Below are 21,965 nucleotides of genomic sequence, written 5' to 3' on the forward strand. Positions count from 1 at the left end.
ATCCTACCGCATATATCACTCGCTGGCCTGGGAAAAACATCAAAATTCAAAATTCAAAGTAGAGTTTCTACTGAATGCATATTGTTTTCACACCATTGTAAAGTTGAAAAATCCTTAAGTCAAACCATCATAAATCCAGGACTGTCTGTATCTTCCTTGGATAAGAATGAGTACTCAGATACTCTTCCTATTTTTAAAATTAGGCTGATTTTTCTTTGATGATTGAGTTGTATGCATTTTTATATATTCTAGATACAAGTCCTTTATCAGATATAGGATTTACAAATATTTTCTCCCATTCCAAGATTGTCTTTCCACTTTCTTGGTGGTGTCCTTCGAAACATAAAAGTTTTTACTTTTCATGAAGTTTGATTGATCTATTTTTCCTTTTGTTTTTGTGCTTTGCTGTCATATCTAAGAATAATTTGCCAAATCTGAGGTCATGAGGATTTACATCTATGTCTTTTTCTAAGAGTTTTATAATTTTAGTTCTTACATTTATGTCTTTGATTCATTTTGAGTTAACTTTTGTATATGATGTGAAGTAAGAGACTAAAGAACTCCATTCTTTGCATGTGGCTGTTCAGTTATCCTTGCACCATCTGTTGAAAAGATAATTCTTCCTTCCATTGAATGGTCTTAGAACACTTTTCAAAAATCAACTGACCATGGGTATATGGGTTTATTTATGGACTCCCAATTCTATTCCATTTATCGCTATGTATATCCTTGTACTAATGCCACAAAATCTTGTTTTCTATTACTTTGTAGTAAGTTTTGAAATTGGGAAGTGTGTGTGCTCCTGCTGTATTTTTTTCTCAGGATTGTTTTGGAGATTAAATGTCCCTCCTAATTCCATGTGAACTTGAGAATCAGTGTGCCAATTTGTATGAAGAAGTTAACTGGGATTCTGATAGGTATAGATTGAATCTGTAGTTCAGTTTGGGGATTATCACCATTTTAATAGTGTTAAATCTTTTCATTTGTGAACATGAGGTTGCTTTCCATTTATTTAGATCCTATTTATTTCAACATTTTCTTTGTAGTTTTCACATTATAAGTTTTGCACTTTTTTGTTAAATTTATTCCTATTTTATGCTTTTTTTGTGTGGGGAAGATTGGTCCTGAGCTAACATCTGTGGCCAATCTTCCTCTATTTTATGTGGGACGCTGCCACAACATGGCTTGACCTGTGGTGCTAGGTCTGCACCTGGGATCCAAACCCAAGAACCTTGGGCTGCCAATGTGGAGGGTGTGAACTTAACCACTATGCCACTGGGGGGACCCTATGTTATGCTTTTTGATGTTACTGTGAATACAATTGTTTTCTTAATTTCGCTTTCGGATTGCTTATTTCAAGTGTATAAAAATAAAACATTTATTTTGGTCTCTGTTCTGAGTCATTCTGCATCTTAAATATGGTATTCAATGTAGAAGTACTTTACAAGCTACAAAGTAGTACACTGACATGAGTGAGTACTATTCCTCTGGGCCTGTCCTCAGCCCCAGATTGACAATTGTCCCTTCTACCCCATCTAGAAAGATAGTGCTGCTGGATATTTGGGTTTTTTTTACATTTTGTTATGAAATATAGCATACAAACTAAAAAATGCATAAAACATAAATGTACAGCTTAACAAAAATTCTGCATGAAACCTTATGTAACTACCAAGAAACAGAACATTGCTGGCATTCCCTGAAGCCACCCCCCAACCCACTGTGTGTCCCTTGCTGATTTTTCAAACTTTTAGCACTGTTCTCTTTAGCCCCTCAGTTGACATTTTTCTTCCCCAGTGACTTAGAATTGGCCCTGATGCTGTACTGAGGACAGTGAGGGCATCTGATCTGGGAACGCTTTATTTAACAAAGCAGCTCCATCTCACTGACTCAGTTTCTCCTTGGTCACCATGACAACCGCTTCCCTCCCTCACAACTGTCTTCTTTCCTCTATGCTTGGGAAGGTAGGCAGATGGTCTCTAAGTGACCCTTCTAGAAGTTCCATTGCCTCAATGATCTTGTCAGTACCTTTCTCTTTCCCAGCGTAGCTAGATATTGTTTTTATGAATGTTATTTTCTTCTTATAATAGCACCATGCTCTCTTTTTAGAGAACTTGAAAAATACTATAAAGTATAGATAAGAATATTAAACAACCATGCAGAGATAGCTTACATTTCTCTTTACTGTTTTTTCCATATTTGAACAACTTTTAATCTTACTTTTTTCTTTTAATGTGATATTATAGGTGTTTGTTCATGTCATTAAAATTCCTCATTAAAATCATTTTAATGGTTTCTAATATTCCATCACATGCATCTAGTTTACTAAACCATTCTTTTATGATTGGCATTTGCTTTTTATTTTTTTAATTTTATAAGTACCCTTTCAGTAAACACCTTTGTGCATAAGTTTTCATCTGCATTTCAGTTTATTGTTTTAAGGTAAAGTCCCCAAACTGAAACAATTGAGTCAAAAGGCATGGATTTCAAAATATAACTTCTTTTTTCTGATTATAGAAGTATTGTATGTTCCTTATTGGCATTTTGGAAAATACGAGAAAAGAATAAAGCAGATTACTAAAGTCACCTGTCTCCATTACTTGAGTAACAAATAAACCCTGCAATGTCAATGGCTTAACACATTAGTAGTGTATTTTTCTCCCAGAGAAGTGTGGATCAGGCCTCTCCTATGCGACTCTCCTCCAAGTATCAGTGACCCAGGAGAGTTCTCTTTGTGGCCCCACCATTTTGTGGCTTCGAAGTTACCTGGGTGTCACAGCTGACTGACAGGGGAGAAAGGAAAGCGTGGAAGATCACACCTAAGTGTAGGCCTGGAATTGACATATATGACTCTCCCCCACATTCTATTGCCTGAACTCAGTTACATGGCCAAGGGAGCTACAAGGTCACAAGGGAGAGGGTGTCTAGGCCAGGGAATTTGTTTTTTGATGCCAGGAGGAAAATGAAATGGTTTGGAGAATATATAGCATTGTTTATAGCATATCACCCACAATCCTGTCTCCCAGAAATAATCCTGTTAATATGTGCTATGGTCTAAATGTGCCACCTACTGTGCCACGGAATTCACAAGTTGAAAACTTCCTTAATGCCCATCGTGATAGAATTAGGAGGTGGGGCCTTTAAGAGGTGATTAGGTCATGAGGGCAGAGCCCTCATGAATATGATTAGTGCCTCTATAAAAGAGACTCAGGGAGATCCCTTGCTCCTTCCACCATATGAGGATACAAAGAGAAGTAGGCAGTCTGCAACCTGCGAAGGCCTTCACCAGAAAAATGCAATTGAGTTTTGCATAGAGATCTAGCATGCTGCAATCTCGCTGAACTTATTAGTCCTTCTAGTTTTTTAGCCGCTTTTTTAGGAATTTTTTTAATATCAAATCATGTTATCTGCTAATATTGCTTCATCCTTTCCAATCTGGACGTTCCTTCCTTCCTGCCTTCCTTTTTCCCTTCCTCCATCCCTCTCTCCCTCTCTTTCTTCCTTTCATTAATTGCCCTGGCTACAACCTCTAGGTGAGAGTAGACATCCTTGTCTGGTTCCTGATCTTAGGAGAAAGTATTCAGTCTTTCACCATTGAATAAGATGCCAGCTGTAGGTTTTTCATAGATGGTGTTGAGGATATTCATTTCTATTCCTAGTTTGTTGAATGTTTTTATCACAAAAGTGTGTTCCAACCATTTACTTTTAGGATCCTCCATGGGATATCTTAATAGTCCTTCTGCTGCTATGATCATTATGATGACCTCTTTCTAGCCAAGTGTCAAGAGTTTAGCTAAGCTACACCGTGATATTGCTGCCTCGGCATTTTTTTGGCCAAGCCTGCAGGAATCTTAAACTGACACCAGCCCCCTCATGTAAGCCCATGCCCTAGATATCAGCCCAAAGAGTCACAAGCAAATGTAAGTTCCTGATATGACTTCTCCAATAGCCCTTGTGATCAACAGTCTCTCTGGCCTCCTAGATTCTTCTCCTTGTGTGTCCCTTAGATAAGACCCCTGTGGGGCTTAACAGAACCCTGCTGTTTTGATTTGGATTGACCAATCTGGCCTTAGTCTGGCAACCCCAAAGCACTCTACCCACAGACTATAATAAAAGCATGTGCCCCAGGTCTTTCTCTCTCTCTGTCTGCACCATGCCTTCACCTTCCAGTATGGCCCCTTGAGGTGTGCTGTGTACAACATGTGAGTAATAAACTTCTCTATTTCAATTCTGTTGTGGTCTGTGGTTGAATCACAGCTTACCATCCGCCACCCTATGCTCCACTTAACAAATGTTAATTTAACAGTTATAACACCAATGCTCTGCTGCTCTCTCAGGTACTCATAAACACATTGAAGCTGCTTTGAGGATCTGCCACTGGTGTGTAGATTCACGCAGTGCATTGTAATTACGTAAGACTCCATTCTACAGTACTACTAAGACAGCTTGCATTCTGCTTTGAAATGAGAGGGGAAATGTCTATTAACTGTTGGGTTGTATTGTTATAGGGGGCTACAGAACTAAGTGAGACAGCTCCTTTAGTTAACTCAAATCTTTGCTGTTTTCTCCAAGATATATTGTGCTACTGGTTCAAGTAACAGATACTTTACTATCTGAAACGATTACTTTCCTTTGATTTTCAGGCCCTTTAGCTATCTTGTCATCACTCCATCATATCATATTCAAGATGAATTCTCTCAAAATCAGCTGCATCTCAAAACTTCCTTTCGTTTCGACTTGATAATCCAATGCCACCCTTTTCGCTCTCAGCCTTAACGTCAGACCATATATTTCTCTATTGTCTTGATATGAATAATGTTGATGGTTCTTGGATTTTGTGTTTCTTTTTTTGTGCTCCCCAATCTACATCACTGAATTTAATTAGATAATTGTGATGGTATAAATCTCTCTTCTTCTAGCAGAGTCAACAGATGGCTTTAAATGTTTAAATTTTCATAGTTCCTAATCAATGCCCCTTGTACTTAAATGCTTTAAAATTCGTTCCAACTTAACTGTCTATTTCTTCTTCCTGTCTGTTAATTCTACCTGGAAGAGTTACCTTAAAAGATACTAAAACTCCATAGGCCAGACACATGCTTCTTTGTTTCCTGGGGTTCTGGTTGATGTAGTTCACTAATTTTCTTTTAACATGAGAAAGAGAGGTGAACACAGCAAGATAGTTCTCTGCTTGAATGCTGCTACACAGCATCAGAGATCTTTTTCTTTTTTTTTTTATCATTCAATTTAGATTTGTCTTCTGTAGCTTGGAGAAGAAAAACCAGCAGCAGTTCCCATAAAACCAACCATTCCAGGTGGTTATCAGGTCCAATTACAGCTCCACAGTTAGGTATCTCTCAACTTGTTAAGCAATTGGAAAATAATGCTAAGAATATATTAGTGAGTATTTAGCTTAAATAAGAGAATTGGTTAGAATGGAAAATTATTGTTATGTAGAAGATCTTTATTATATAGATGTTAAAGATTGAACTTACTCATGTTTACCTAAGACACAACAAAGAAACTATATTTTAAAGCCAACTAGATAAACGAAAAGACATACAAGGAAAATCCCATATGGTGCTCAATTAAAATTGTACATTCAAAAATAGTTTTTAGTTTAAAATAGATATTTTCATATCTTGATAGCTGGTACAGTGGGCATTGAACTAAAGTTTATTTGCAACAAATTGGGAAGGTCATGTGAATATGTACAAGTCACTCTAGTAGTTTATCACTATAATAAAAGAGTTTGATAGTGTTACTTGCCAGGTAAGCAGAGAAAAAGAAAGAAAGAGTTGACTTTTACAAATCATTTGCCCTGTTACATGAGGCATTTCCTATATTCTAACTTACTTCATAACTACATTAAAATATGCAAACAAGTTAAAAAAAAACCCTGTCTAGCCTCTACTGTTAAATTTAAAATATGACAGAGAGAAGAAACATTAAAAAGTTAAAATAAATAAAAATAAAAATCCCTAAGAACTACAAAAAGAAAAACTGTATTTATCATTAATATTTCTTTTATTACTAGGTTTAGTGTATTTTTCTTGTATTTTGTATTAATATACGAGCAATTGGTTTTCAAGGATATTTTATTTCCTTGGACAAATGTATGAAAATATACTTTTTAGCACTGTGCATTCATATTAACATATACCACAAAATTCTACATGGGGTGATAAACTGGCTTTCTCTCACAATCACTAAAACTAAGCTTTGAGGAGTCATGCTTTTAAGGAAAAAGATAAGCAGCAGGAAGTCTCTCCAATTCTTGATTGCATAATTCTAAGTGCTGTATATCGCTGTAGTTTGAATCCAAAAACTCACAGATGCATGGACACTATAGTTATGTTGCTCACTTTGTATGTCAGATGATTTAACTAACATGTGAAGGTTGAGTTAGCATAAAAGTGTAAACCCTTGAGAAAATTTTTCTAAGACCATAGAGAAAGTTGCATAAAGATGATGGAAATAGTTTTCAAATTGTATTAAATAAACTGATGGCTTCTTGATGACTGGCAGAGAAGTGATAGAAATTGGGCAAAATAAACATATTTATGTTCATCAAAATTGTTTTCACAATTCCTCATTTAATAACACATATTTGGGAAATATGAACAGATATGATCAAAGATTCCTGTACATGGATAGTTAGTGTAGCTTTATGAGTTATATTAAAAATTTAGAACCAACCCAAAGTTTGATGATAGAGCAATTATAAACTACTGTGAATTGATATGAGATGATAGTAGTAGTCATTATATTACTTATTTGATGAATCTTTACAGACATGAGAAAATGGTCCTGATAATTATAGAAAATTGATAAAAGTCAAGATTAAACATGTACATACAACATAAGAAAAGTTTTATGTTATATACATATTGAAAAAATACTACAAAAAAAGAGGCCATCATGGTAACATTGTTCTCTAAATAGTGGGATTTTTTTTTGTATTTCAGTGTACTTTCCAAATTATCTATAGTGGGATGTATATTTTCTATAATCAGGCAAAAAACATGATCAAAACTTTTCCAAAAATTTTGATACAATGACATCTATGAGAAATAGCTAATTTTGACATGGTAAAATTAGAAAGTAAACCAAAATAAATGTTAATTGTACTGAAAGTTTTTCCATTCTCCCTTTACCATAGAAACATGTCTCATGTGGACAAAATTAATTTGAACAGAAATGTATTTCTCTTTCAAAGTAAAGGCCATAAGAAAATCCCTAAATAACATAAAATTATTAATGAAATTATTTTTATCCTATAACTACATAAAATTAATTTTCATGCTATACTTATTTTAAATAATTTATTTATTTTTATATTTATTTGTTTTTAAGAATTGAGAATGTTCTGAATTCCTAAGATCATCTTTGCGATCTTCTTTCCTATCTACCTTTGAAGGATAATTTTCCATTATTTATCTTTTTTTCTTTTAAGAGTTCTCTTGCTAAATTCCTAGGACTTTTATTCAATTCAGATAGAAATTAGGTTTAAGGACAAGAAGGCAGTGTTATCTTAAATGGAAAGATTTAGTAAAGATGGAATTATTTATGCAGCATGTGTTTACTTTTTCTGGGCACATTAACAGTTTTTCCTAATTAAAAGCTTCCTAGATATACATTCCAGAAGGAAAGAAACTCAGATATTTGCAATTACCGCACTGAGACATAGTGCCACAGATATTTGGTATTAAAAATATTTCTGTGGAGTATTCAATAGTAGGATTGGCTAAGGCTAATCAATTACTTTGGTTATAGCAATACATATAAACAGCAGTCCAATACCAAGGTAATAAAAACTAATAAATTGATCAATGGACAGATCTACGAGGAATTTGAAGCAGTTCTGTCAGGCTTTCTGCTATAATTATCTCTTGATGAACTTAACGTGTTTAATGACTGTGAAATTGTCTTTCTACAGAGACAATGCACATCTGGAATAACAGCACGTAAGTCAGCTTCCTCGAGAGTACCACGCCATTGAGCACAAGACTTCAAATAGAGTCCTCACAGTGAAAATGAAGCTTATTCTTTGACATGCTAATGCCTGTCTTGGCTGGGTCTCCTTTTAGACTTGCCGGGTAGAACAGACAAACTTCCAAGTGTCAGCGGGGTACTTTAAAGTTACTGTAGTATTTGCTTATTTTGAGGAATACACACTCTCACTATTAGACGAACAGTTTGGACCTTCTCTGTCTCACTTTCACCTTATCATCTTTAATTAGTGCAAAACCCATGAGTACCAGCCTGAGAGATCAAATGGAAATGCCTGTTTGATGATCCAAATGCCTTAAGAGGCAAATGGAGCAGCAGCTGTTTTGTTTAAAATGAAGGAAAACAGAAGGTAGCATAGAAGAAAAGTGTGTGAAAACTTAATCATCTCCAAATGCTAAATGGCCTTGTCAGAGTTATAAGATGGAATGGGTAATAACTGGAAACATTTTCTACTGAGGATTCTTGCTCCACAAAGATCCCTCCCTGCTCAGCTCTGGTGGTGGGGGCTTAGTTCCAGACAAGCAAATTATCCTTTGTGCCAGCATTTGGCACTGTCAGCCAAAAGAGTGTTCTTTGAATGCAGTTTTCCAGTTTGAGCCTGAATTCCCACCCATGGAGGAAAAACTCGGAAGCTTGGAAGAGTGAAACTATAAGTTTGAAAGTTTAAAGTTCAATGTCACTAAAGTAAAAGTTGATTCTCATAAAATTTGTCATGCTTTACACTCATGCTAATTATATTAAAAATATAATGAGATATTGGTATTCATTAGCTTTTCAAAAAATGCGAGAAATATATGAAATACAAAGTTGAATTTGGGTTTGGGTTATATTCCTGGACATGAGAAAACAAAATCTTAATAGTTGTGTTTAGTCATAGAATCTATAAAATAAGAATTTTTTTAATCGAAACCATCATAATGTGAATAGAAATATATATATTAGCCAAAGAATTATCAACTTATACAGACACACAGTGAGGCTTTATCACAAAACTTTTCTGAAGAATAGTATCAAAGTAAGATAAAACTAATGGAAATGAGAGACCTAAAGTTGTTCCAGTTATTATGTGGCTGGAGCTCTGCACTTAAGACTATTATTTATATCACATGATACTGGTTTGACTAAGATACCTTATTATTCTTAGTTTATAGAGTTAGATAACATAATACTTTAAAACTTCACGCTATTGATAAATTAAATCAAATTGACTCAGCAGCTAAGAGAAATGGCACTGCAGTTGAAAATTTCTCTTTGGGCAGAGATCTTACTTCCAATATAGCCCTAGCTGTTGATAAAGCTATTTCTCCCCTCCTTAGGCTCCAGAGAGTAGGCATTTCTAATATTATTTCATATCCTCTTAGAAACAGAATGCCAGGTAATGCACTGTTTCTGAATAGACTCCATGGATTTTCATGTGCTTAAGGCAAGGGCTATTAGCTTTAGTGCTCTTGAGTAAAGTGATTAAGCATAACTATTGGCATGCATTTTGTGAGAGAGCACATAACAAGCAGTGCAGTGATCTTGATAAGGCACCAGACACATCAGAAAGAATGGATGTTTTCCTCTGAGCTCAATACAAGGGCAATGCAAGTGCTCCTACAGAGGATGCAGTCCATTAAACAGGGATGACCTAATTCACATTCAGTTCAGTAATTGGGTCAGGATGCAATAACTTTTTATAGAATTATACAATTTTAGATCTAAAAGAGATAAGAAGCCATTATGCATACTCCTTACGTTACTGAAGCTTGGACCCAAAATGAGTTAAAATTGAAAAGAAAAAGGTACATGATGTGGTAAGGAGAATCTTAGAAATTTAGAACTGAAAGCTATTTCAGGTATCTCTTGTCCAAGTCCCCCATTTTATAGCTATGATAAAACAAAGCTCAGAAAGAAATATGGTAGGCTTGTGATCACATTTTGGCTTATAGAACTGAAATTAGACTGTACTTGTTCCTAGGGATGTCTTTAAGTCATTAATATCACAGACTGGGGAATTAGGTTGTCATGGTTGAGGTCCTGGCTCTCCCCTAACTATGCCTGTGACTTCCAAAATGCTAATGAAGTTTTTTTGATGCGGCTTTGTTTTCTCACTTGTGAAACGGCAATGAATGAGTATATATTTCATTATCTACATCTATATCTATATCCTCATTTGTCCTGAGGATTAAATAGCTGATATATGTCAAGTACCTAATTCAGTGATTAGCACATAGCAAATGCTCAGTGTCCTTTTATGTGTGTGTGTGTGTCTCTCTATATATCCATGTATACATATATACATTTTTTTTTTTTTTTTTTTTTTTTGCCAGGGTGGGGAAGATCATTGGGGAATATTTGGAAGATGTGATACTTCCTCCAAAATAATTCAGCTTTGGCAAACTATGGTCTGTAGGCCAAATCTGGCCCACCATCTGTATTTGTAAATAGTTTTATTGGAATGAAGCTGTGTCCATGCATTTATGTATTGTCCGTGGTTGCTGTCATGCTACAGCAGCAGACTTAAATAGTTGTACATTAGCATACAAAACTATAAATATTACTATCTGGCCCTTTTCAGAAAAGTTTCAAGACCACTGCCCTAGAACAAAGGCATTCTCTTACACAACAGCACTAACATCATCATCCCAAAGGGATTTAATGTTCATATAATATTGACTAATATGTGGTCTGTTTTCAAATGACTCCAGTTGTGTGTCACATTTTCTTCCATCTATTTTCCCATGCTCTTTCAAAGGGTTTTCTTTCTAATCTCAGTAGTCACTGCTCCAATTCAAAATGTTCTCACCAGTATTTGCTCACTCCGAATAGGCCTCCATCTGATGTGGAGTCATTTTGTCACGCTTTCAAAGTCCTGGCTGCTTTATTTTCTTTTCCACACATTCTCCACTTGATGCTCCACTCCACTGAGTGGCTTTGCTTACATGAAATTAGAGTTTTGTAGTTTCTCACATTTTTGTTAGAGGCATGAGTTTTGCTAATCTGTAATAGGAGATATGGATTTAAGTAGCTGGCGTTAACTTATGGAAAATTCAGAAGCTCCTCTTTTCTTTTTTTTTTTTTTTTTAAAGATTTTTTATTTTTTTCCTTTTCCTCCCCAAAGCCCCCCGGTACATAGTTGTATATTCTTCGTTGTGGTATGTGGGACGCTGCCTCAGCGTGGCTTGATGAGCAGTGCCATGGCCGCACCCAGGATTCGAACCAACGAAACACTGGGCTGCCTGCAGCAGAGCGCGCGAACTTAACCACTCGGCCACGGGGCCAGCCCCTCCTCTTTTCTATTTATTCTGTTCCTTCTCTTTTTTCTTCTTTATATTATTACCATCATCATCATCACCTTTATCCTCATTATCTCCAATAACTGCTTTTTTAAAACTCAACGATTAAGACTACAGAGAAGTATAAGACTGGAATTTATTGAGAAGCATGTTTGAAAACAGAATTGTTCAAATAGAATTGTGATGAATTTACATAGTTTGATCTTACCACTTACTTAGTTTGTATTTTCTTTCCTCTTTGTTTCCCTGTAAAGTCATTCCTTTTTATATATTCCTGGATAGAGACCTTTTTCTCCTTAATATTTTTGCTTATTTTCTATGGATTCAGCTATCTCTGCCTCAGTAATATCTCTTATTTTTAGTAGAAATTTTGTGTGTATTATTTCTGTTTCTATTATTTTTTTTTTACTAGAGAAGCGAATCTTTGATTATGTTAGATCTGGAAGGAAACTTAGAGATAATCTATTACAGTGTTCATAAAATGAGACTCCCGTGTTGAATTAGTGAGAGTAGATGAACAATAACCCACTAATGAAGTATGCTGTGGAATAATTAAGGTTGGTAACTACCCATCTCATCTAAGGACCTCAATTTACAGATCTGGGCATTGAAACACGAAGATTTCAAGTAACACTATGAGGATCTTACAGAAAATTAGTATTAAGTCTTTATTCTTTGATTTTAATTTGCTTCATAGAAGAATTAATTAAAAACACAAAATGACTCCTATTAGAAAGTTTACATCCTAGGTAAAAGTAGATATACGTCTTTTTGCCCATTTTGTTCTTTATTCAAATGCTTATAATACCATCCCAAACACTACTTTTGTAGAACCTGGAAGTTCACTTCAATAAAGAGATTGCCTTCTAGTTGACATTCAGGACTCATGAGCACTGACATAAAATAAAAAAGTGTGAGGTTTATATTTAATGGCTCCCTAAAGGGGAAAATGATCTCAGCTCCAATAATAGCTCTGCCTATTTTAATATAAAATTTGATAATAAATTCTAATGTTCTCATCCAAGTTCCAGAAAACTTTGATTAGGGAAAATTACCCACAGAAGGATAGCTCCTTAACGTAATCCCATTTTGAGTTTTCCCCTGGTACACTCACACAAAAAAATCATGATATTAATCGGGCAAGAATATCAAAAGCAAAATATTTCAACACTTCTACTTGTGAGAAATTAACTCCTTTATTCAATGTTGATTTATCCAAAACAGCCTGGAATTCCGAAGTGAATATCTTGTAATTGCTCTAAACATATCCTCTTGGTTGGCAACTGCCTCCCATCATTTTCCTTAGTTCCTCCAGAGGTACCTTAGTGATGTCTCCTGTTGCTTTATTCTTAAAAAATGGCATCTCTGTTTCTGATGCTAGGCAGAGGTATTGCTATGTGCTGAAATATCAATTTTGCTATCAGTGCTGTCTAATATCCAGATCTCTTGCTGCCTTTAAACTACATACTATAATCACCTTGTCAGTTTGCAGATTTCAGTGTTATAGTCCTTTCAATAGAAATAGTCATGAAAAAAACTCTTTCAATTTTACGTTTTTTTATTATCACAGTCTATGTGCTCTTGGCCTTAGATACAACTTCATGGATATGTGATTATTCATTTAAAAGTGTTATTTAATTAACATAACATTCATTCACTAAATATTAATTGAATTTTACTTGTTTTTACATAAGGTATGCTTCCATACTCTGGAGATACAAGAGAAAAAAAAGGAAAGTTTTCTGCCTTCACAAATGTTTCTGTTATCAAAGAAGTTAGACATTAAATAAATAATTTAAATAAAATACAATGAAAGTTGTAATAGCGAAGCCACAAGATAAAATCATAATATATAGATGGGAGGCTAACCTTGTCCAGAGGTCATCAAGGTCTCCTTGGGAAGTGACCTGAATTTGAGACATGGGAGAAGAATGAGATTTAGGCAGGTCAAAAGAGTAGAGTGAGAAAGATGTTTCAGAAAGAGAAAAGAGCTCTATGTTCAAAAGCTGAGAGACAAGACAGAGCGTATTTGAGGAACCAGAAGATGTGCAGGATTACTTAAGGCTCTCCTTCCAGAAGGGTATAAGAGGAGTGAGGGAGGAATGATCCCACAGATCAAATTGTGAAAGATCCAATAAGTTGTATTAAGGAATTTATATTTTCCAAGTGAAAGAAACTGCTGAATGGTTTTGGGTTTGTCAATAATATGACGTTATTTATGTTTACAGATAAGTTGCTCTGGCTTCCTGGTAAAGAATGGACTGTAGAGGGGCCGGCCCAGTGGCCCAGCCATTAAGTTTGCATGTTCCACTTCAGTGGCCCGGGGTTCACCAGTTCAGATCCTGTGTGCAGACATGGCACTGCTCAGCAAGCCATGCTGTGGCAAGTGTCCCATATATAAAGTAGAGGAAGATGGGCACAGATGTTAGCTCAAGGCCAGTCTTCTTCAGCAAAAAGAGGTGGATTGTCAGCAGTTAGCTCAGGGCTAATCTTCCTCAAAAAAAAAAAAAAAAAAAGAATGGACTGTAGAGGAGAATGTTTAAAAGCAGGAACACTAATCATCAGTTGTTTCTGACTCTCTGTGAGAGACAAGCATAGCTTGGCACAGAAGAATTGTGATGGTCATGGCATTGGATTCAAGAGATATTAAGGAGATTGAACTAATACAGTTTGATAAATGGTTGACTGTTTTAAAACCAGAAGATATAGGAATAATGTATGATTTTTTTAGCTTTTTGGTTGGAGCACTAGGTTGGATTTTGTTTCCACATGATATGATGATCCTGGAAGGAGAGCTCACAGATTTAGGACTGGACTGGAGATACAGCATGAGTTACAGTGATGCTACATAAATAGGATGTGTGGAAAGAGAAAGAAAGATCGACTAAACTAAAGCTCTTGAATATGACAAAATTTAAAGGTTGCACAAAGCAAGAGAAATATTCTAAAGAGAAAGAGAATGAGGAATCTCCCAGAAAGACGGAAGGAAAATGAGGGGATTACTCGGTCATAAAAATCGTCTTCAGATAATGAGGTGAAAGGTGAAGGATATGGTGTTTTACGTGGTAGAGGAGCAGAGCACTAAGGAAACAGAAGTGGAATTCCAAGCAGCATTGAATGCACAGCTGAGCTATTGGGGATTCTAATAGTAATGTGGACTCAATTTATATTTGTTTCTCTAAAGACTTTTGGGTAAAGTAGAATGTCTAGGCAACCGGTGTAAGCAGTGTGGTTGAAGAGCAGGCGTACAGTAAATAAGAGGGCTTCCAGCGTTATAGGTCTCACTCCAAATCCAAGGAGTGCTACGTACCAGATTGTTCCCTTGGGCAAGTTACACGACTTCTCCAAGCCTCATTTTCCTATGATTGCTACATTACATTAAATTCCATGAGCATTACATTAAGTCCAGATTTTAAAGAGATGAACACTCAGTAAGTGCTTGCTGTTTTTAAGCCTGGGGCACGTGTTAAACTGTGCATGGTCTCACATTTCAAGAGAATCATTCAGCAAATGAAATAAATTTTAAAAGAATTTTGAGACTTTGATCTGCCCAATCAACATCCTATAAAACCCACAGCAATATATTTTTTTAAGTATTTTTTGGTACTTTATTTTCTCCTCAATATTCTTTCACCTTCGATCCACTTTGGAATGTCTCATATTATATACCAAAACACTCAAATTATGTCTGACGGTCCTAATTATCACTGCAGCTTCTTCATGACGTCTATGCATTACCTGCCTCATTCACTACGATAATGGTTTATTTCTTGTTTACAGCTTTGCTCCATGTGTCTTTTCATTTTAGGACTCAGGCTGAGGAGCAGTCTCAAACTGGAGTACATTGTTCTTTTGGAAAAATTAGAGAGCTAGAGCACTGGTGGAAACATGTTAGGACGGTTAAAACTTCTGCTTAGAACTTGTACTCACGTTTCTTTGGCCAAAGCAAGACACGTGGCTACATTTGACCATGGGGTGGGAAGAACACTTCTCCCATAGGAAAACGTTGTAAATCCCATGGCCATGCGTAGAGATGCACAATCTTCTTACAAGGAAGGAGAAGTGAATAACTGAGAACAGACACATAATCTAACACAATAGGGAATGAAAGTTTAAAAACAGTTTGATAAGTATTCTAGTCAGCATTCCCATCAATCTTCAGATAGTGATCAATTTCAGGCAAGCAAAAGTAAAATTATCTTATGGAAGAGAGATGTGGAATGGGAAGGGAAGGACTTGGGGGCACTCACATGTTAATAATTCTTACTCCTGATACTATTATTATTACTAATAAAAGAACAATTGAGTGAGCAATCTAGGAATATAAGAATTTTTGACCAAAGAGTGGGATGTCTACATTTGTAATTTCAGCAGTTGTAAAATTTCGAGGTAGTATAATGTCCATGATATAAGCATGCAGATATGTGGTTGAAGTGGGAAGTAGAAGATCACTAGAGTTGAAGACGTGAAGAAATTCCAAGGTTAAATTGTTGAATGAATGTGCAAAATGATGGCAGGATACAGAGTAGAGAAGAAGACTGTGACCCAGACGTCAAAGCTTTAATTGATTGAGGGGGCTGATATGTCTCAGTGAGAAGCAGAAATGGAGGCTGGTACATAAGAATCAGAGATTTAACTGATAATGGAAAGGAAAATATTTGGAAATTTTATTGGCTAACATTATCATCCATGATGTTTCATGGCTTCCAAAAGTTGGGTGAGGTGGTTGAAATAACAGAAAGAGTGGTCTGAAGATTTTGGTGAGCAGACTGCTATAAGGGCCTACTGTATTTTTCTTTACATAAACACTAAATAAAAAGATTCAGAAGTAATGGTCTACCCAAATCCTATTTTCTCCCCATAGATGGGATTAAAATGCTGATTTCTAATTCATCTTAACATGGCAGAATGGAGTCACTACTCAAAACAAGAGTGGACTTGAATTTGGAAGATCTGAATTTGAGCATCATTTCTCTATGTCGTGTAATCTAAGGACTAAATGATCTCTTTGTTCTTTCCATGTCTAAAATTCGTATGCCTTTGGAGTCAAGCCTATGTGTTATTTTTACAGTGCTTTGTGTCTTTGATTAACTTCTGCAAAGTCCTTGCATTTCCTAAGATCTTTTGGCTATGAATTTCCAATTTAGTGAAACCCTGTTATTGTTTCTTACTTGCTTATGACTGATGAGTATTCTCAGTTTCATTCAAGAGTCACTTTCAATCTCCAAAAGTAAGAAGGAAAAAGACCCCAGACTATTAAGTTTCTGCTGCTCTATCTTTGAAAGTCCTTAACATCATTTTGCTGTAAGCTTTGTGTAGTTACATTCAGCCTTTAGCAATCAAACTTCATTGTTTCACTAAATGATGAGGATAGAATTGAATCTGAACTACACTGAGTTAGAATTCATGAAAAACATCAATCATTAGAACAAAACAAATTTACTTTGAAAATTAATTTGGTAGCATTTAATATCTTCTAGGAATCATTGAACTTATGAGACACGTAAACTTTATGTCATAAATTTGTAGTAATAAAGTCTCTTTTCTCAAGAGGAAAAAAGACATTGCCATGTGTCAGTGAAGAAAAAAAAAAAGAAAGATTTGCCTTTAAAAGTTAAAATTCATTATGAATTAAAAGTGAAAAAATTGGGGGCTGGCACCGTGGCCAAGTGGTTAAGTCCGTGCACTGTGCTTCGGTTGCCCAGGGTTTCGCTGGTTCGGATCCTGGGTGAGGACATGGCTCATCAGACCACGCTGAGGCAGCATCCCACATGCCACAACTAGAAGGACCCACAACTAAAATGTGCAACTGTGTACTCGGGGGCTTTGGGGAGAAGAATAAAAGTAAAAAGCCACTTTTTAAAGTGAAAAAGTTTGAAAAGAATTTTGAATGGCACTGAATTTAAGATTTCTCTTTTTTTCACAATGCTATGTAGAATCACATCAGGGTTTGGAAAAAATCATTCAGATTCAAAGTAGAATGAAAGAAACTAATGTAAATGTTTGCATCTTTTTAAATTTATCGACATTTACATTTATATTATGCCATGTTGATCTTAGGGAAAAATTGAAGGACTGTTTGTTTTTATTGCATAATAATGGATGGTAATATTAATTGGAAAATAAGCACACCTCCATATACAAGGAATACTGTGGAGAAATTTTTCTCTTGCAACTTTATATTCTGTGCAATGATAATATGAATTCTTAACCTTGGATTCACATACACAAATGGGGATATAGGAATGCAGTAACTTTGGCAACATGTGACATTAAGCAATGTTCCAAGCATAATGGAAAACCTCTTTAAGGTAATCATCAGACCTATGTGATAAGAGGTTTATTCCTGATCCAATCTCAGTTCTTTGCTTTATGACCTATCGCAATGATGTGTACAGATTAGAGAACTAATCAAGCCTAAACATTGAAGACAGATTTTAAAAAATCAAGATTTCATACTTTTGTTTACCTTTAGAGTCTTTAAATTCATTGTTCATACCTGAAAAATATTTTAACAGAATTTTCTTTACAATTTCATGCCATTAAAAACTAAGGCTCTCTTCACTGGCATTAAGGGGCCATCAAAATAATTTTTGAGGTGACGATTAGATTACTCTATCTTAAAGAGCCCTGTATTGGCTGAAAACTAACTTCAACTCCTAGATATTATTTTAAAAGTTGAAACATGATTTTCACAGTATTTTTTTTTGATAAACGTTTTATACAAATCTTTTATCTTTTTCTTTATTCTTTATTTCCAGTTGTTCAGGCTTCCTTTTACACCACTACACAATGGGAAACTGTCCCATTGATTGGCAAAGAATGCACACTGATGAATACCACTATGCCATACATTATGCAAAAGCCAAGCTGCCTGAAATATCCCTGTAATGTAGTATTGTTCTCTTTGACAAAGAAGTAAAACTCATGGTGAATGCTGGTTGATTTTCACAATATTTAACAAGGTCTTGGGATTGTCTTTTTTTTCCACTCTTTCTGATTTTAGATTTTCTTTGTCGTCGCATAAGTTGTATTTTAAATTTTACCCTATTTTATAGAATAACCAAGTAAATAGTTTTAATTTGTATTTGATTATATTTTACCTATTGCAATTCACATGGTGGCCAATAGCATACAATCTGACGGACTTTGTGGTCCTTTAGAACTGTACATTTGCCCTCTGTGGCCTATGTACAATACGTTTGTTACATATGTGCTTAATTCTAAAGTTTCACGCATGTACTTATCCGATAATTATATGACGTTGAGGTCGGTAATTCCTATTACTGACAAAAAGATTTTTAAATTTTCTGCATTTCTCAAATATTCCAGTGAAAGTCATATCCATGAAATGACCTCTGCCATCCCCAAATAATTTTGGAAACATCTAGTTTAAATAAAGTTAAACATTTTATTTGTTGACGGACTTTATGTTCATTTTCATTACTCACAGAATGCTTCTTGGGACCCTGTGGGATTATTGTTTTATGAAACATACTCAGAGAGGTGTGGCTTGATTCTCCTCTTGTTAGTGATAATGCTTGTACCTCTTGATTCCTTTTATAAATGAATATCATTACTGTAATTCAGGTTTCAATAGAGATCTCTCAGTGCCTAGTGATGGCAAGAGCAAAGATATACAAAATGAATATTAGTCTAAAACTTTTCCATTTCACTTTTATTTCTGAAGCATAATATGCTCATTTGTTAAATTCATTCCATACACTAGCCACATGTAGTTAAGCCTATTTTTTTTCTAGATGAAAACCTGATTTTAGCACTAGTGCTGTCAAAGTAGTCCTAAATATTATTACAATATTTGAAAGTCATGATGTTTACAGAGTACATTCTTTAGTATTTTAAATGCCAGGATCTGACTATAGAATGATACAAATTTAAATTTACGGTTTATGATGAGTGTCATGAGCCTAAAAATGAAGGGAAGCAAAAGGTCAAAATTGAGGGAAAAAGAGACATCAGTTAAACTTCTCACCATCTTATATCCTCATTTATTTTCACCTGGAAGAAATGTAAAGATAATTTGGTTGAAATAACACCTGCAACACATGTGTCAAGGCAAATTTTCTAAATGCTTTTCAAGAATTAAGGAAATAGATAAACATTTGCATTGACTTCACTATGTTTGAAAAAAGGAAAACCTGGGTGGAGGGAGGAGTACTGTTTACTGTTTTAGAATCAAATTCTTTATGAACTCAGAGACAAAGTGCACTTCTATTGATGCTGTGTGCCCTTGGCAAGTTATTCTTAAGATAAGGCAATAAGAGAAGGATGGCTGTCTTTGAATACATTGGAAATAATGCACGTATTTAGAATTAGTCTCTAGATCTTTCTCATTTTGATACTTCACATGTTTATGATTGATACACTGATCACTTAGACCTGCATTTGACGTAGATGTAGTTTTCCATAAACAACCATAACTATTTAAAGCTAAAATTAGCTCTACATAAAACTTAAAAAGCAATTTTCACTTTTCTTTTGCTTTTGTGGATTTCCTACACATTAAGAGAATAACTAATTAGAATTTACAAAATAGGTGTTAGATTTGGTTCTGTATGTGCTGGCAATAAAAATCATGATAATTGAAGCAAATGCACTAGTAGATTTGTCTTAATGATTGCATATTAAAATTTTAATTTTCACAAGTAAAACATAAAGCTATAATCCATTTGCTTGTAGTATTCCATTGTTTCTTTGTATCATATGTATAACACAATATAAAAAGTTTACATGATTAACTTAGAATGGGCTTGTTCCAAAGTATTTGGGAACTTGATCGATATTTTTCTTTTATTTTGATGCTGTGAATAATTTATTAAACAAATTTGGTAAATTGGAACTTCACACATAGTTTGTCTAGGAAAATTCACAAGCTCTCATAATTATTCACTTTCTTTATCTATAAAAACAATAGACCGAAGGACACAGCTAGATGTTTAGTGTAGATTCTCTCAGAAACCAAACTAAGGCTGATGAACCAAGGAATGGAATTCCTTAGCAAGGGCAAAGTGAGGGAAACTGATGTTTCTTGAGCATTGCCATGACCATCATGTAGGAACTTTGTACAGGATACCTTTATATTTATTGCATCACACACTAACACATTAGGCTCAATTATTGAACCTCACCTTTCTTTTTTTTTATTGAGGTTATGATAGTTTACAACCTTGTGAAATTTCAGTTGTCCATTATTATTTGTCAGTCATATTATAGGTATACCATTTCACCCTTTGTGCCCATCTCCCCACCCCCCTTTCCCCTGGTAACCATTAATCTGTTCTCTTTGTTCACGTGTTTGTTTATCTTCCACATATGAGTGGAATAATACAGAGTTTGTCTTTCTCTATCAGGCTTATTTCACTTAGCATAATATCCTCAAGGTCTCTACATGTTGTTGTGAATGGGACGATTTTATCCTTTTCTATGGCTGAGTAGTATTCCATTGTATATATATACCACATCTTCCCTATCCAGTCATCAGTTAATGGGAACTTGGGTTACTTGCAGTCTTGGCTATTGTGAGTAATGCTGCAGTGAACATAGGGGTGCATGAGGCTCTTTGAATTGCTGATTTAAGTTCTTTGGATAGATATGCAGTAGTGGGATGACTGGGTCATACGGTATTTCTATTTTTAATTTTTTGAGAAATCTCCACACTGTTTTTCCATAGTGGCTGCACCAGTTTGCAGCCTCACCAGCAGTGTATGAGGGTTCCTTTTTCTCCACAACCTCTTCAACATTTGCTATTTTTTGTCTTGGTGACTATAGCCATTCTAAGAGATGTAAGGTGATATCTTAGTGTGGTTTTGATTTGCATTTCCTTGGTGATCAGAGATTATGAGCATCTTTTCATGTGCCTATTGGCCATCAGTATATCTTTTTTGGAGAAATATCTTGAACCTCAACCTTTGTAAATGAAAAAGCTAAATCTCAGAGAAATCAGATAATTGTCCAAGTTTCAGACCTAGTTATTAGTGGTAAGAATTCAAATCTAGGTCTTTCTGCCTTCAATCTTCTGCTCATTCTAATACAGCAAATGTCTTCACTTATTTCCCTGTTTGAGATATTGACCATTACTACAGAGTACTTCTACAGTCCCTAAGGCTTGTTCTGACAGTGATATCATTTTAAATTGCTTTGCTTGGCTATATTTTAAATCTCAAGCTTTTTATTAGCTTCAGAAGATTCTGGCATTTATTTTATACCAAATTCTTGGTGGAAAATGGGTCCATCTCTTGTATAATATAGAGTTACAGAAATTCTCTGACCAGGTAGACTCCATGAGGACAAAGGACAAGATTATAAAAGCACTGAAACTGGCAGTATGTTCAATCAGAGACTCCACTGCACCTGACTTCAAGACATTAGGCTGGCTGTCCTTCAGAGAACATTTTACTTACTCTTGACAGACAATTTGCGTGCCAACCACACCTAAGAAAAACACTATATGAATCTCAAGCATCAATTTCAAAATTTGGAATTTTATGATATTTTCAAAAAGAAAAAGTCAATTTCCCATAACTTAAAAGAAAAAGTTAAGCCTTTGTAGAGGAGGAAATAATTTCATTTTTCTCTGTCCTCCCAGGTTTTCCAGTTTGGAACCTACAAATTATACCAACAAAAGGCAGATTAGCAATAGACAAAAAAGAGTTTATTAAC

The sequence above is a fragment of the Equus quagga genome, chromosome 3 (assembly GCF_021613505.1).
Source record: "Equus quagga isolate Etosha38 chromosome 3, UCLA_HA_Equagga_1.0, whole genome shotgun sequence".
Taxonomy (NCBI): domain Eukaryota; kingdom Metazoa; phylum Chordata; class Mammalia; order Perissodactyla; family Equidae; genus Equus; species Equus quagga.